Below are 18,907 nucleotides of genomic sequence, written 5' to 3' on the forward strand. Positions count from 1 at the left end.
AAAACCTCAACACGAAACAGCTTGACTCTGTTCGGGACATTGTCCTCAATCATGACCCTAAAAATGGCTGGGCTTGAGCCGAACTGTTTTAAATGGGAGCAACATTACAAATGATAAAGGAGTCCAAAAAAGGAAACAAACATTTACAATAAACAACACATATCTCTCTCTCTCTCTCTCTCTCTCTCTCTCTCTCTCTCTCTCTCACACACACACACAAATTAATAAAAGGAAATTAAACACATACTTCGTATTTGGATAAATTGCAGTGAGTTGCGGTACAACAACTTCCCCAGTATTGTTTTTTCTTTTCTTTTCATTTTTTAAAATTATTTATGAATTTATTTATTTATTTTTTTGGTTTTTTTTTTTGGGGGGGGGGTGAGGGGGGGGGGGGTAATGCGTGCCTGTTTTCAAAACTTAAGAGCCCTGGAAGTGTGATGTGATTTGTGTCATGTTCACATGCGATGGATTGCAATAGGGTGTCGGAATGGTATATGTTTGTACTTCCCATCCAACCACAATCAAATTCACTCTGTCCGGATGGCACGATTTATCTTGATAGGTTTTTAATGAAAACAAGCCGGAATGAAATAGGAGTACGAGGCAATTTTTTAAATGTAAGGAGTAGAAAGTACAGATAATTGTGTGAAAATGTAAGGAGTAGAAGTAAAAAGTCTGCCAAAAATAGATACTCAAAATTTCTACTTAAATAAAGTAAAGAAGTATTTGTACTCCGTCACTTGACAGCTCTGAACATTTGTGCCTTAGAACTTATGGAATATTTTCTAATACTATATGCTCATTTTTACAATGTGTATAACATTTTGTAATCTGACTGTAACCATAAATATCATTGCATGTTTAAGAACTTTAGCAATGTTGATTTTGATCCCCAGCTGGTGCATCTGTGATATTACAATGTTTCCAATGAGTTATGTAACACATATGATCAAACTTTTTTATATATATAAAACTTCCAGGTCCTTCAAACTTAACTAGGTATGGCAGGGAGGCCATAAGAAGGAATGGACGAAATTAAAGCACCTCAACCTGCAGTCACTTCCATGTACTGATGTCTTGCTCCAAGATCTGCTGTGCTAAGATTTATCCAGATAAGGCAAAAGATTGGCACTTGCTGTCCAGCAAAGAAAATCTATATAATCTTAGATGATCAAAGCAACAGGTCACTTGCCAAAACGACACCCTATGCACTTGTGCAGGAGTGAGAGATGGTGGAAAAGAGCCACAGCTTTCATTAGAGTCTTAAATTGGCAGGACAAAGGTGAAACTACCAACTCTTAATGAATGCAACAATATGCCAGATGACATAGCCTGTAGTACCAACTCTTGTGCAACATGGTGGCCTATTCACCTAAAGGCCATTGCTAATTCCATTAAACCATTGAATCCAGAACCCCAGATTTTTCATCTTCTGGCCAGTGACATCCTTCAAGCAAGCTTCACAAGTGCTCAAACAATGCCCAGACTCGAACTAGGAGCCATAGCTCTGGCTGTAAAAAATAGCTAAGGTGATATCAAGTGAACAGTACTTCACGCTAGATTCTATGGAGTTTTACACACATAATATAGTTGTCCTGGGATATATTTACACCCAGAAAGAGGTTTTTATAGTATGTGTAGGATGCTAAAATAGTGCAGAACATCAGGAATGTGCATCTTCCTGGAGGTCCTTAATGAGTGCCATAGCTTTTCTCATACAACTCATCTAGGCTTCAAGGCAACTGATGGTCAAGATAGAACCTGCAGATCATGACACTACTGCACAAAGTCTCACACAGTGACAGAATTGCTGCAAGCAGTAGCAGTCATAATCAAGATCATGCACAGAGAAGCTTACAAACAAGAGCTTGCTAACAAGGGCCAATGTTTTCAATTGAAACATTCCATAAAATGGTACTCTGAAAAAACTTAACCCTTTCCTGGGCAATACAGGCCTTGACAGTACAGGATGTTGGATCAAGAATGCAATTTTCTTTATTTAGAGCTAATGTAAATTTCAAGATGAACAGCAAAACCTAATAGAGGGGGAACTAGTCCTCCTTAAACATGCTCAAGTGCAATGAATGGCCCTTTTTTCCTTGTAACATAGAGATTCCTTGGCAGGGGGGGTGCTGAGTCAAACAGTTGTGCTAAGATTTGCAAAACATGAATCAAGACCTTACTCAGACCTGTTTTAGAAAGAGTTGTTTGATCTCATTTGGTTAGATTGCACCTGTTGTAAACTTTTTCCAGAGAAGACCAGGAGACTTGGTTATCCTTGTGCAGTAGTCTTTATTGTAGATACACGATGAAACGAGTCTGCAAGTCAGAGCGTACTGGCACGGGTGCTGCAGTCATCAAGTCTGACTTACAGTTGTAATACATTGTAAATATACACATTTTAGGGGGCAGTCCAATCAGATAGCGACAAAACACTTGGGTGACAATCAAAACATGAAAGGATGTAACAGCCCCCACTCCAGATCCTGGACTTTCACCCTTAATTCTATTAACATAACAGTCTTTCTCAGACCCCTTCATTAACATAGAAACGAGTTCACCTCTAATGCTTGGCATTCCTTCTTGACTCGGACCTTGAATCAAATGGCCACCTTAAACAACGGGACAAATGGCAAAAAGAGACAAATGATAACCTGAGTTACCTTGCCCCTTTTCCTTTCATATTAATGAAATACAGGAACCACAAGTCTAATGTAAAGTTTGAATTTAACTAGCATTGCAACTTGATTTCGCTTCTACATGATACATAAAAATATGCTAGAAATAAAAGGAAATAAAACAATGACTTAAAATAATTTTCCCACACACCAGTACATCAGACCTGCACATTTTTATGAACAGCAGATATGTTAATCCCTCTCCACTGCTTCTCTCTTTGTACCCATCCCGAGGCATCCAGACATTATACCAGTACCCATCCCGAGGCATCCAGACATTGTACCAGCTCCCAACGTCCTCTGTGGGACGTAGCCTTTGGACGTCCACTAAGCGGAGGCCGACTCTAAGAATCCTGAGACATCTCCAGTTAGACTCTGTGATACCAAGGAGATCTGAAGTCCATGATCCTTACACCAATACAACATTTGTTTGACTGGATATAACAATCACACCCCCAGTGTCACCCATATGAGGATGGGTCCCCCTTGAGTCTGGTTCCTCTCAAGGTTTCTTCCTTTTCCTTGCCACTACTGCCTGAGTCACCTCAGACTTGCTCATAGGGGGATAAATACATACTCATTGTGAACTATATATATTTAAATCTTGATTTTTTTTATTCTGTTAATTCTTTTTCTTTTATTATTTGTTATCTCTTATCATTCCTTATGTTTACCTTCTGCTCTATGTTTATGTTCTGTAAAGCTGCTTTGAGACAATGTCTATTGTAAAAAGCGCTATACAAATAAACCTGAATTGAATTGAATAGATTGTGCTGTCTAATTAATATTGCAGGCAGAATTCTGAACTTGTGAGTAGGCTATGGGAATTCCCAGGAAGGTGTACGGAGGGTGCCTTGGAGGCTGATAACGTCACCTTGACTACATGATTGGCTCAGAGCTTGAGAGGACATAGGAGTTCACAGTGAGCCACTTCAACACCAGAATCTGAACAATTTCATCTGAGTAATGTGTTAACATGGTTTAAGAGAATAAGTAATTTGAAGTTGTAATTAAACTAATTAAAATGAAAAAATGTACATGTAAATTTTAATTATAAAAATAATAATCATATTATTATAATAGTTTTTAATAGTCTGCTTTGAGACAATGTCTATTGTAAAAAGCGCTATAAAAATAAAACTTGAATTTTTGTCTCTGTGTGGAAAGATCTGTAAAAACAGGATTTAGACCTGGATCTATTAACAGGATGGTATAATATACAGAGGTATAAATATAGACATAAAGGGATCCAACCCCTACCACTTTGCTCCAGACCATCGCTCAAGACCTTCTGTCTATCTCTCACAGAACAAACTCCATGATCCAACCAGTCTAGCTTTAAAACAGCACATTTGTCAGAGATAGCTCTTTTGAATGTCTCTGAGAAACTACATGCTGCTAGATCAGCCAAGTGCTAATCTGTCCTCATCCCCCTCGACCTTTCAGCAGCGTTTGATACAGTCAACCATATGAACCTCTTGTCCACCCTCAGGAATCTTGTAATTTGTGGATCAGCATAGAAAGGGTTTGCTTCCTACCTGGAAGGTTGCTCATATCAGGTGACATGGAGAGGAGTGACATCCTCTCCACGCAGTCTCTCTACTGGTGTCCAACAGGGCTAAGTACTTGGTCCTCTCTTTTTCTCCCTGTATACTTAATCTCTTGGTAAAATTTTTTCACATGGGTTATCTTACCACTGCTATGCAGATAATACTCAACTTATCTTCTCCTTCCCACCCACAGATACCACAGCTTCTGTTCGGATATCAGCATGTCTGGCAGACATATCTGTCACGGTTAGACACGGTGAGACAAAGGCGAGTGAGGATCTAAATGCAGTTTAAAGTTTTAATCCAAAACAAAGATGAACAGGCAGGCAACACTAGGCAGAACACGGAACAAAACAGGAAACGGGAACATTGACATGAACACACCACATACCAACAACGACTAACACCAGGGAAGTGAACAAACAGAGTAGATATAGTAAACAGGAACCAATCACAAAGCGGAGACAATCAGAGACAAAGACAAAACACCTGGGGAAGAGATTGAGTGCAATTAATGTCCATGGTAACAAATAAGTGGACGGGGCAAACAATTAACAGCAGGGAAAGACAGCAGACAGAAACAAAGAAAAACACAGACAGACTCATTACAATATCATTGTGGATGATGACTCATCATTTGAAACTCAATCGTAGCAAAACTGAACTTCTGATCATCTCAATTGATTTATCCCCAGGTCATGATCTTGCAATATCCCTGCATAATGATCTAATCTCCCCTTCAGTCACAGCTTGTAACCTTGGGGTAACTATGGACAATCAAGTGTCCTTTTTTCTCACAGGTTGTTAATGTGACACACTCATATCTGTTCACTCTCTACAACATTAGAATCAGGTCCGTAGCCAGCCTACTGAAGGGGGTTGGGGTGGGTCCCTTTTTTTCCAAAAAGTGGACCTTTTTGAAGTTTTTCTCCTCCTTTTGTATTTAATTATGAGGTTCAATACTTCATTTTGGTGACCTTTTAAGCACTAATTTGTGCTGGATTAGCTTGTCTACTGGTATCTTAATGAGCACGCTTTTTGATGCACCTAAATTATTTACTGCATTGTTGTCAAATTGCTTCCTCATGTACCACCTTTGTCAGTCCATACATAGTTCATCAGTTTAGAGACCACACTAACAACAGAATAGATTTAATGAACTTTACTGAAGTATTAATAATAGTTATTTTCATTATTTCTTGACTCTGTCAATGCCTCTTTGCTTGTTGCTGTATTTGTCTTGACACATGGATTAGCTGGGTAGGCATCGTAAATCAATTAATATACTAATCATTCCAGATAATTTACGTTAAGCGGTCCGCTTTGAAGTTCTCAGACGACTAAAGATGCACACCGAAGGAGAGAAGCAATCAATAATCAATAAACAGTTGAAAGATAACTAATGTCTAATTGTTTTTACAGTTCTTTTTCAGCAATAAAACAATATATGTGCCACCAGAAGTCTGCCTCTTCTGTGTGTGCAACATCATGGCGAGCCAGCCAGGAGAGGACTGCTGATTGGATGTGAGAGAGACAGTTCCTCCCTGAGACGAACCTAGAAATAACAGAAGATCTGTCAATACAAAGAATTACATAAAGCACATTAAAGAGACTGAATGCAAACCAAAAAAAAAAAATGGAACAACTTCAAGACTGCTTTAGTTCCAAGTTTCTGATGCTAGAGAAGCCTGAACTGATAAAAGTCTGCCTCTATCTAAAGTGCAACGAGCCATCGGGTGAAGGTTTCACAGGCCAAACGAGACGGGCGCTGATAAGGCTGGCAGAGGGAACATTGGATGAAATTGAGGAAATTTTAGAAGAGGAGCAATATGCAGAGAGCCTTAATGAACTTCTGTGTTTCATCGAGTCCCTTAAGGAATCAGCCAAGCTCAAAGTGTCACCAGTAACCCAGTCCGAGATAGAGAAGCTAAGAGAAGAGTATGCAGAACTACAGCAAACACATGTAAATGCTCGTCGTGTATTAGAGGAACAGATTGGGCTACATGAGGAAAAACATCAGAGAGGAAAAGATAAAATGAGTGTGAAAGAACAAGTCACAAGACACAAAGCAATTCCTGAAGTTACTCTGAGGAGGGAATTCCGAGTCTTCGGACAGATTGGAGAGGCTGGCCAAAAGGAAAAATTGTCATACAGTAGCCTCAACAACCAGATTGAATCAGGAGTGAGAAAGGGGTACGCAGAGGCGGAAATCATTGAAGCAGTTATCAGAGCAGTGAGTCCTCAGGGAACTCCTTGAAATTAAACGAGATCTCACATTTTCCACATTAAAGACTATCCTCAGAGGACATTATAAAATAGACTCTTCATCTGATCTACTGCACAGGCTCATGAACATCTCTCAGGAACCCAAGGAGTCTGCTCAAAGTTTTCTGTTCCGAGCCATTGAACTGAGGGAGAAACTACTGTGGACATCTGGAGATGAGCAGAATGGAGAACAGTTTAGCCCTGAGTTCATCCAATGAAAGTTTCTTTGCTCTGTGGAGACAGGCCTTTTAAATGATGCGGTTAAGTTCCAAGTCAAACCATACCTCAGTGATCCTAAAGTAGCAGATGAAGTGTTGATTGAGAAAATAGGTGAAGCTGCTAATCTGGAATTGGAGAGACAAACAAAGTAAGATGACTCCAAAGCCTTTTGGACTAAGTGAAGTTCAAACAGTAGAACACGTCTGCAACACTGAGCGGCATTCGAGTAGCGAGATGGAGACTCAAGTACAGAGGAAAGAGACATTAATGAAAGACATTATCACTGGCAAATACAAGAAGAAACAGATACAAAACAAAGAGACTGACAATGACACTGCTAAAGCAATTGAAGACCTCAGAGCAAACATCATGGAAATGACCAAAATGTTCAGAGAGACAATGGAAGCAACCAGATCACAGTTTCACCCACCCCTGACTCCACTTCGAACTGAGAGGAGGCCCAAAGGCTGCCGTTCATGCCAGGAGGCCCAAAGAGGTGAAGAGTGCAGGCACTGTTATCGCTGCGGACAAGATGGACATCTGTCACGGGGCTGTCGACAACGGAGGCCGGCATCGGGAAACGGGCGGGGACTGCGGAGCTGGACCCCCTAGTAGTCCATTCTGCCACTGGGTCCCAGATGAGTTCAGAAGCGCGACAGACATTCAGACCTGTGCAAAGCAAGCAAGACAGTAAAGAAAATAACATTCAACCTGTTACTCACCCAGATTTTGATGGCTGGGTGGAAGTGAGCTTCTGATTAAGTGATGATCCAGGTGCAGAAGGGACCATGCAGGTACCTATGCTCGTGGCAAGTGATATTAACGTGGCTGAAAACCCTATCATCGGTTACAATATCATTGAAGAGATAATTACCAGGTGGGAGAAACAGAGACCACGGTCCAATACTGTCTGTAGGGTAAGCAAAGCGTTCTCTATTTCAATAAATAAGGCAAGATCCATGCTTAAATTGTTGAAGACTGTAAATTCAAATGTGACAGTTGGAACGGTGCGAGTTGGTAAACAAAGGATCCAGCTCAATGCAGGGCAAATAACCACTGTCTATGCACAAGCACACATTGGGGGGCAATTTCAAGAACAAAGCCTGCTATTTGCTGCAAGTGAACAATCACCACTACCAGAGGGTTTAATAATGCAGGAAGGCATAGTCAAAGTTGATAATGGGAAGACAGCGAAAGTGCCGATTGCCATCGTCAATACAGCCAGTCTCCCAGTCATACTTACGCCACGACTCATCCTTGGCCACCTGGAAGTGGTAAAGACAACTTATCCAATAACAACAGACTCTTTCCAGAGAAATGATAGTCAGATGGAGCAGGTGATAGAACAGCCAACATCCACAGTGCAGACATGTGGGGTGAGTGTTACACCACATCAATCAAAGAGACCCAGTCAGTGGGATCCACCAATAAAACTTGAACACTTAACAGAGTCACAGCAACAGATTGTACGACAACTGTTAAAGGAAGAGGCATATTACACTCCATGACAAATCACCTGTGCAAAAGACTTATATTTCTGTACCCAAGCCACTTTTACAGGAGGTGAAGGAGTACCTTCAAGATCTGCTGAACCGAGGGTGGATAAGCAAATCAAGATCTCATTACTCCTTGCCAGTCGTATGTGTGAGGAAAAAGGACGGGAGCCTGAGACTTTGCTGTGACTATCGTGAATTAATTCGCAAGTCTGTACCTGACAGGCACCCCATTCTCAGGATCCAGGATATACTGGACTCCCTGAGTGGCAGTTCTTGGTTTTCGGTCTTGGACCAAGGGAAGGCCTATCACCAAGGATTCCTTGATGTCGAGAGCCGACCCCTAACAGCCTTTATAACACCCTGGGGACTATTTCAGTGGAACAGGATTCCATTTGGCCTTAGTTCAGCGCCAGCAGAGTTCCAGAGGAACATGGAAGCCTGCCTGGAAGATCTGAGAGATGTTATCTGTCAGCCTTACCTGGATGATAACCTTGTACATAGTACCTCTTTCGATGATCATGTGGCTCATGTTCGCACAGTCCTCCAAAGATACCAGAAACATGGAGTCAAACTCAGCCCACACAAATGTGAACTGTTCCAAAGGAAAGTGTGGTTCTTGGGCCGTATTGTATCTGAGGATGGATATTCCATGGACCCAGCTGAAATAGCCCCGGTACAGGCCCTGAAGCTCCGAAAACCAGCTACAGTGGGAGATCTGAGAAAAATGATGGGATTCCTCTCCTATTATAGGACCTACATACCCAATTTCTCTCACCTGGCAAGACCTCTCTATCAGCTGATAGCAGCGCCACCTCAAAGCACATTACCTGCTGAGATTAAAGGAAAGAAAAGAAGAGTTAGTACTAAGTCAAAAGGGCAGGCATCTCCCAACACACCCATAACTTGGACACAGACTCATCAAGATGTGTTGAACACACTGATCGACCACTTAATGGAGCCACCAATTCTTGCTTATCCTGATCTGACTCTACCATTTGTCCTCCATTGCGATGCGTCACAGGATGGTTTGGGGGCAGTCCTGTATCAAAAACAAAATGGGAAGATGTCAGTGATTGCATATGGGTCGAGGACTCTCACACCTCCGGAGAAAAACTACCACATGCATTCAGGTAAACTAGAATTCCTCGCTCTTAAGTGGGCCATTTGTGAATGCTTTACGGATTATTTGTTTCATGCTCCCCATTTCGAAGTGTACACAGATAATAATCCCTTAACGTACATTTTGACAACAGCCAAACTCAATGCAACAGGGCACCGTTGGGTCGCAGAGCTTGCTGATTTTAATTTTACCATCAAATACCAGCCTAGGAGATCCAATGCAGATGCAGATGGCTTGTCGAGGATGCCGCTTGACATTGACCAGTACATGAAACTGTGCACAGAGGAGATAAACCAAGATGTGATATGTGCTGCAGTGCAGGGTGTGGTTTTAACTTTCAAGGATGCTCCTCTGTGGACAAGTGGGATCCACTTACAAGCTGTACATCTGGTCTAAGACAACATCTCACTGCCCACTAATCTGTGTCTGTCGCAGGAGCAGATCAAACAATCCCAAGAGAAAGACCCAGTTATCAGCCGTGTCCTGGAGTACAAAAAGAATAACAGTCGTCCATTCGGCCGCACTCTCAAAAAAGAATGTCAGGAGACCAGATTCCTTCTGAAACAGTGGACACGACTGCACTTGAGCGATGAAGGAGTCCTGTACAGAAAAGCAGGAAAGAGAAACCAGCTTATTCTACCGAAAGAACATCATCAAACAGTTTACAGAGAGTTGCATCAAGAGATGGGTCATCCTGGAACAAAGAGGACTCTAAGTCTAATTCGTGAAAGATTCTATTGGCCCCATATGCAAAAAGAGACAGAGCACTTTGTGACACGTGTATGTGAGTGCCTGAAAAGGAAAAAACCTCAAACCACCTACCCTTTCCAGCTTGTGCCTATTGACTTTCTTCATCTTGAGAGGTGCAAAAATGGTTATGAGTACATACTTGTAGTGATGGACCATTTCACACGTTTTGCCCAGGCTTATGCCACAAGAAATAAGTCGGCAAAAACAGTGGTACAGCACGTCTTTGGTGATTTTGCCCTCAAGTTTGGTTTCCCTGAAAAAATCCACCACGACATGGGAAGGGAATTTGAGAATCACCTCATGGATCAGTTGCAAGAGGTGTGCGGTGTGCGTGGGTCTCACACAACCCCATATCACCCAATGGGCAATGGGCAAGTTGAGAGGTTCAACAGGACGCTCTTGTCCATGATCAGGACACAGAGTGATACTAAGAAGGCTGATTGGAAGAACTCGCTGTCCAAAGTGGTCCATGCATACAACTGCACCCGTTCTGAAACAACTGGCTTCTCTCCATATTACCTGCTATTTGGACGTTCACCCCAGCTCCCCATTGATCTCATGTTCAACCTCCAGGCGAATGAGAAACAGTTATGCAGAGTATGTGGCAAACTGGCAAACACGGATACAGGAAGCCTATAATATTGCATCAAAGACTGCAAGAAAAGAGGCCTTGAGAGGAAAAAAATACTATGACAAGAAAATTCATGGTATTGAGCTTTTGGCTAGCAACAGAGTCCTACTCAGAAACCTAAGCGAAAGAGGAGGACCGGGTAAACTGCGCTCGCACTGGGAAGATTGTGTGTATACGGTGATAAGTCGTAAAAGCCCTGAGAGTCCAGTGTACGAGATCAGACCAGAGAAGGGAGGATAGAGTCGTGTGGTACACAGAAACCTCCTGCTGCCCTGCGACAGTTTACCTGTAGAAAATCCAGACACAAAAGACAGCCAAACACAAAAAAGAAAGCACAGTGTTAAGAGCAGGAAAGTGCCAGAACAACAACACAACCTGGACTCAGGCAGTGATGATGATGAAAGTGAACTATGAACTATGCTGTAAATTTCTACCCCGTACTGAACACAGTGCAAAGCTCACCACTCTGAATCCTGAAGCTGAACCATTTGAACCGGCTATGATGGATGAGTACTTACCCGAATACCAACCTGATGCTGGAGGAGGAGAGAATGCAGAGGTCACAGGAATGGAGGAGGAAAATGTTCCACAGGAGGACAGTGATTCTGAAGAGGGGAATCAAGATTCTGTGAGTGAACTGGAGGTACCACAGTCATGTACTTATCCACAAAGGCAGAGACATCAGCCAAAGATGTTGACTTATAATGATCTGGAAGAACCGACAGTGGTGCGGAGAAATGTAGTTCTAAAGGATATCAACTTCCAGCCTGTCTGTGGTCAGAATCTGTGGAGGCCGTGGACTTTAATAAACAACAGGATGGTAAACTAAAGACAATCAAATATCACAGGGAAAAAGAGGATGGAAAGAGGAAAAGAAAAGATACATACCTGTGACTTGAGACCTGTGATCGGTGACCTGTAAAGTAAACAGAAAAAAGGGTAACAAGATTAAGTGAATAAGTGGCCGAATATTATGGAATTTGATTACATGGTAAGACTCATCTAATTAGAATGTAACGGTTTACATATATGCTAACCTTACTGGTAGGAATAGTCAGATAAATTGTACAGTGCAATAGTTAGAAAATGTAGCACAATAGTGACTGACCCCCTTTTCTAGAAAATAAGCCATGGGGAGGAGGGAATAACTGTGGCATGAGCAACGAACCACCGCGAGAGCGTTGCCCTAGAGACGCGTCTCCTGAGTACTAGCACGCTTCCGCACTACACTTCCCATCAGCCACCTCGCCTCCTGATTACACCACCACCTGTTTCTCATTTCCCATTCACATAAATACCACGCTTCAACTCCATACCTGTGCGAGGTCTCAACTTGTATTTCTGCAGTCATTCTGAGCGTTTCCTGTATTCCGTTTCCCTGTTATTACTTCTGATCTCCCTTTCTGACTTTCTGATTGTTTGCCGCCTGCCCCGACCTTTGCCTGTCCCCGATTCTGATTCTGCTCACTGTCTGTTATCGTGTTTTGCCGGTTCTGACCCCTGCCTGTTTGACTTCGCCTGTCTTTATATTTAATAAACTACTACTGCTAATGGATCCCCAGCCGTATGCCTCCTCGTCATTACAAACTGATTTCACCCACAGAGTTAAAACAAACTGGACACCTACCTTTCGTCTTGCAGCAATGAATGGGTCAGCCTGAAAACACCTGTTCTAAAGTTGTGGTAAAATGTCGAAGAACATTTTTAAAAGTGTGGGAGGGTGTAGTGATATGGATTCAAGTAGTCATGTATGTGTTGTTTCTCATTAGTATTATTAGTTATTATTTGCTAAATATGGTTCTTGGGTTAAATGTATATGCAAATATATTTGTATATAATATTGTGCAATGATGCGAACTTGAACATCACTTAGACCTGTAGACGTTGGCGGGTGACGCTAGAGGGTGATAGTGAGTTTGAGGACATAGAACTTAATTTATATATGAAGAAGCCACTCTGGCAGTCATCGATAAACAGTTGAAAGATAACTAATGTCTATATTTGTTTATGTGTTTTTACAGGTAAGATGAGTGATGTGGCATCACAGTTTGTGTTCATGGATCTCGCCTGCACGTTTTTCGCCTACATGACTTGCCCAACAAAAAGTGGTACAGCTCCTACATACTTTGACACATAGGCGTGAGGTACGTATGGTCTCATTTGAAAGAAGAGATTCTCTAGTTTCAGAAACTAGTTTCGGCTTGATTCTAGGCCTTACTGGCACAAAGTTACAGGGGTTAGAATGGAAGGTTTTCATTTCCGCCTGGGTTGTTTACCTGATAAACTGATTAATCTTATTTTTCTGGAACATGCTAGGGACAAAACACCAAAAAAAAAGTCAAAAGACCCAAAAATGGATTTAATATGAATATTTTTCTACGGCCATGGTCGTCGGGTGCAGCGTTTTTGTGTACTTGTTTACTGTATAACTTTGAAATAGGCTGCATGCTCAGTCTGAAAGGCCTAAAACAAGCATAGACTCTCTCTCTATCACTCTGGTGTGAAAACAGGCCTGTAACTTGACACCCTGAGCTGTGAGAGGGACAAAAGGTCAAGGATTACGCAAGAATTCTTCTGCGCATCTCGTTCACGCAGACACAGGCAAAGAACATACAGCATGCCGCATATCGTTGGAATCGTCTGCTTATTGGCTAAACAGCTGTACAGGTCCCAGCCCATTTCATTGCTATTGGAAGGAGTAATTGTCAGTCAAATGCGGGTTCCCAAAAAATGAGGTCATGCCATCATTGGCTTCTCAGCCGTCTATCTCTGCCATACAAGCACCGATTGGCTCAAATGAGGGCTTGTTTGATTCGTTAGGACCTGGGCTATAAATGATGTAGACTTTGAATTTTTGAATATCCCAATGAGAAGTTAGAGCGGCAAAACGAGATGATGGCGCATTACTGTTTCCAGTTTTCAGAACACTAACGGAATATTTGCGGCGCGACCAGAGCGTTTTGGATAAAAGGCTTACAGATTTCAATTCCTTGGACCTGTGTGGATTTTTGTGGATTATTTGTTTTGGAATATATTACCCCAGTGAAGAAAGAGACGCGTCTAAAGGTAAGGGAAAAACTGGTCAGTTTTGTCCAAAATTTTTTTCTAATAGTATGAAGGCTGTGAATCATATTATGCTTTGTGTGTGGGCTTAAAAAAATATTGAGTATAAACTTTAATAGGTAAATAGGTTTTTTTGTGTTTTTGGAGGATTTGATGCTTTAAAGTTGAATTGAAGCTTGTTTCTGGGTCATCCCCTAGTGGTGACTTTGACTTCCGTGCCATGCACGGCACGGCGACCCGTAACAGTATACGTGTTATATGTGTTAGTTTGATTAATGTGTATATTAACCCGATAAATTAAGCGGTTGAGGTACGGCAGGCTGAACCCGCGCGATGGATTGCGCTATCGCGGCTGGGAGGCGGTCGATGCCGCTGCGCTTGTGGAGGCCGCGTGATGCATTGCAACTTAAGTGCCTAATGTTAGAAAATATAATTACAATCACTCGTTGTTATGAAAGAGTTATTTGTTTATTGTTACAGTTGTGTTCTGTACATCTGTCATGGGGAAGGGAAAACTAATTGATACAGATTGTTTACAACAGAGCACATAAAGAGAAATAGCCTACTAAAAAGGAAACAAAGTGCTTATACACCGTTTGTGTATGGTTCTTGAGTATTATTGTCTGTCTGATGCCATGAAAATGTTAATGTGTTACAGACAGTATTCAGTAATATATTTTCATTTTCTTTTGATGTGTTGTCATAAGATTGTGCAAAGTGAGTTTGTGGACATAGAGCTTCATTGAAATATGAAGAAGCCACTCTGGCAGTCATCAATAAACAGTTGAAAGATAACTAATGTCTATCTTTGTTTATGTGTTTTTACAGTTCTTTTTCAGCAATAAAACAATATATGTGCCACCAGAAGTCTCTGCCTCTTCTGTGTGTGCAACATATTGCACGATTGTCTCTGAGCCAATAATTTGGCGCCACCATATCTTTTATTGTCGGTATACACCCCGTCTAGGTTGTTGAGATCAGAAATCCAAAATCTCCTTGTGACTGTGAAAACAAATTATAAACGAAAAGGTGACTGAGCATTCACGTGTGTTGGTCCTATACTATGGAATGACCTTCCGCACTCTGTCAGATTGGCAAGGTCGCTGGTTGTGTTTAAGGCCTTGTTAAATACCCAAACACATACATGACTACTTGGGCAGTCTGAGATGGCTTGGCCTTTGTGTTTTTGCTAGTGATAGGGTAGATTTCTTTTGTTTAAATGTCTGCTTGTTTTTTTATTTTTCTTATACTGTATTGTGGTTATATGTAACTATTAAAATAAGTGTTTTATATGACTGTTGTGTGAAGCACCTTGGGGAACGATTGTTGTATAATGTGTGCCATATAAATAATAAAAGAAGAAGAAGAAGATAGGTCCCAAAACATCGTCACAGACTTAAGTCCCAAAAGTAGACAAAGTGAACCCAATCAAAGTATACACAAATATTATACTTGGTAATTTTTTTATCAGGAAATTGTTAAAATATTATATATCTGTGAGATGCAAAAGTATGTGAAACTCTTTTGTTTAAATTTATTTTCAAGGTCAAATTTGAGTCCATCTGATTTCAGTAAATGGGATGACAATCAGGTCTCCATGAGTGTCCTTGTCAGGGGTGAGGGAATAAAACAGACCCAAATGCAGGATAGTGTAAAATAAACAGGTTTTATTAAATAAAAAACACAAAACAAGGACAAAACAACACCAGACACGACTAGAACAACAACAACAACTGAGGATCGACTAAATACTAATCACAATTAGACACATGAGGAACAGGTGTGCAGAGGCGGGCAGGAATAGACAAGGGCGGGGCAGTCATGTGACACAAAACATAAACAAAAGCACATAGCCAAAGTCCGAGCTTAGATCTGACAGTCCTATTTTATTTAAAGAACAGTGATATATCGAAGTCTGATGTTCTTGATGTGTTTGTGGAAGTGGATCATTTCAAAAACAAGGGAGATTTATGAGGACTTCAAAAAAGAGTTATTGTTGCTGATCAGGCTGGAAGCTATTACAAAATCCTCTTTAATGAGTTTGGACTCCACAAATCTATAGTCAGATAAATTCTGTACAAATGGGGAAAATTTAAAACCATTGGTACATTCCCAGAAGTGGTCAACCAACAAAGATCACTGAAGAAAGACATGAGACACTACTTACTCATTCAAAGTACTTCATACTAACATATATGTAGCCACAAAAAATAAGTCTACTGAGTCAGTTCTTCTTATTGTTATTTTCAGACCTCCTGGACCATATTCTGAATTACTCTGTAAATTTGCAGATTTCATTTTAAACTTAGTTGCTTCTTTAGACAAAGCAGTAAATCAGTAAGATCCTCTGAGAACAGCAGTTGTTTCCATCTTAGATTCAGTAGGGGTGAACCAGAATGTCATAGGACCCACTCATAATGGAGGTCACACTCTTGATCGGATTAACTATAGAAAATATAGTCACAGTATCTCAATCAGTAGCTATCTTTGACCACTATATCATTTCATTTAAATAAAATTTAATTTAAATTTGAAAACAATATTTGCAATTTTCCACATCGATCTGAATGACTCCACTGCTGTCACAATGCTGTCCATGATGGTAAGTGGGGTGTAAAGCAGAGGGGTTTCTCCTGAAGTTCACTATCATCTCCACTGTCTTGAAGGTGTTCAGCTCCAGCTTGTTAAGATTGCACCAGACAGACAGCCGTTCAACCTGCAGTCTGTCGCCAGACTCGTCACCATCCTGGATGAGGCCGATCAGTGTGCTGTCCTCTGCAAACTTCAGGAGCTTGACAGTGGGGTCATTAGAGGTGCAGTCATTTGTGTACAGGGAGAAGAGCAGTGGGGAGAGGACACAACCTTGAGGGGCACCAGTGCTATGGTGCAGGTGCTGGATTTGAGTTTTCATATCAGCGAGTGTCTGTAAGGCTGAGCTCACGTGCGCTTGTGGAGGGATGTAAACACTCACCAGAATGAACGAGCAAAACTCCCGCGGCGAATAGAACGGTTTGCAGTTAATGAAGAGTGTTTCAAGATCGGGACGGCACATCTTTAACACAGTTACATCAGAACACCACCTTTCATTGATGTAAAAACAGGTCCCACCGCTGCGTGATTTCACCATTGATTCTGCGTCACGATCCGCTCCAAAGAGCTGAAAGCCCGGCAGACTTAACGCAATGTCCGGAATGGTGTTGTTCAGCCAGGTTTCCGTGAAGCAGAGAGCAGCAGGACAAATCTTATTTGTCTGGATGAGCAGAAGGAGTTGTTGGATAGAGAGCGGAGATTCACCAGATGGATGCTGTGTGTGCAGCACTTAAGTAAAGTTGGCACTTAAGTAAAGTTGGCCCCATATTCCCAGATTCGAGTTTCCTGAGTCAATAGCTCCTGAACTAAAGGGTGTTACTACACAAATAACACCTATTTTTTATCTTAGTAATGTAGAGAGGCAGCTAAAACCAAATTTGTCTCAAAATCGGCTTTCCTCCGCGGTGGACAAAATACACAAGACTCTATGTGCAGACAACTGAGAAACAGATTCCAAGGGACCGTCTGCAAAGTGCAAAACCCGAAAAGCGAATACTATAAAAACAGTCAATAACTTTACTGTAGTACACTGTACTGTCATCAAACTCAGAACACACATCACTGATGTCCTAATACATGTAATAAAACACTTATTTGGGAGAAATGTCTTTTTGTTGATTTTTTATTATTTTTCATAATATAAAAAAATCAATAGCTTTACTGTAATACACTGTACTGTCATCAAAATCAGATCACACATCACTGATGTCCTAATACATGTACTAAAACACTTATTTGGAGAAATATCTTTTTCTTTATTTTTTATGATTTTTCATAAAATTAAAAAATCAATAGCTTTACTGTAATACACTGTACTGTCATCAAACTCAGATCACACATCACTGATGTCCTAATACATGTACTAAAACACTTATTTGGAGAAATATCTTTTTCTTTATTTTTTATGATTTTTTCATAAAATTAAAAAATCAATAGCTTTACTGTAATACACTGTACTGTCATCAAACTCAGATCACACATCACTGATGTCCTAATTGATGTACTAAAACACTTATTTTGGGGAAATGGTTTTTGTTGATTTTTTATGATTTTTCATAATATAAAATAATCAGTAACTTTACTGTAATACACTGTACTGTCACCAAACTCAGATTATACAAAGGCTAACTAAATCCCATCTTCCAGACCCATCTTCACATTCTACAGAGGGACTATCGAGAGCATGCTGAGCAGCTGCATCACTGCCTGGTTTGGGAAATGCACTGTCTCAGACCACGAGTGCCTGGAGCAGAAGGTGAGGACAGCTGAGGAGCTCATCATAGACTCTATTCTCTCCATAGACTCTATTCTCTCCATTTTACTTTTTAGCTCTTAGTTATTTTATCTTATGTAGCTGTCTTATGTAGCACCTGGGTTCTTTCATTTCATATTGTACAACTTCACTGTGTACTGCATCAGATATATATGGTCGACATATATGGTCGAAAATACAGTAAAAGGCTCTTGACCAGACTTAAGATGTTAAACACATTCCTTGTATCTTGAGATTCAAGATTCAAAAGGTTTATTGTCATGTGCACAGTGAAAACAAAGTGCTTTAGACCATACAATGCAATTCTTACTTTGAACGCTTCCCTTAAAAAAAGAATAAAAATGAATAATAGGAATGAAATGTATGGTAAAACTACAGTATATACAGAGTAAGGAGCTCAGTGTGTTGTGTGGCAGCAGTCAGAGGGGGTTATGGGGTGTGAGGTGCATTAAGTGTATTAAACTGAGCCACAGCTAAATGAATAAAAAACATTATTAACCCCTTGAACATTTAACTGTTTGTTAGAAATAAAATCACATTGCAATGTAGATTGACCTTAAAAATGAGGAAGAAAAAAAGATTATGAAATTGTCATAAATATGTTATTACATTAGAGGTGACTAAATACCATATAAATTAATTGTGCTACAAATGTCTAATTGATAATGATGCATGCTGTCTCAAATTACTTCATTGAAATGGTTTTCAGCCAGATTTAACAAAATTCATAAAAATATTTCCAGGAACATGCTGTGACTAATGAAAGCTT

Source organism: Tachysurus fulvidraco, chromosome 20 (assembly GCF_022655615.1).
Source record: "Tachysurus fulvidraco isolate hzauxx_2018 chromosome 20, HZAU_PFXX_2.0, whole genome shotgun sequence".
NCBI classification, from domain to species: Eukaryota; Metazoa; Chordata; class Actinopteri; order Siluriformes; family Bagridae; genus Tachysurus; species Tachysurus fulvidraco.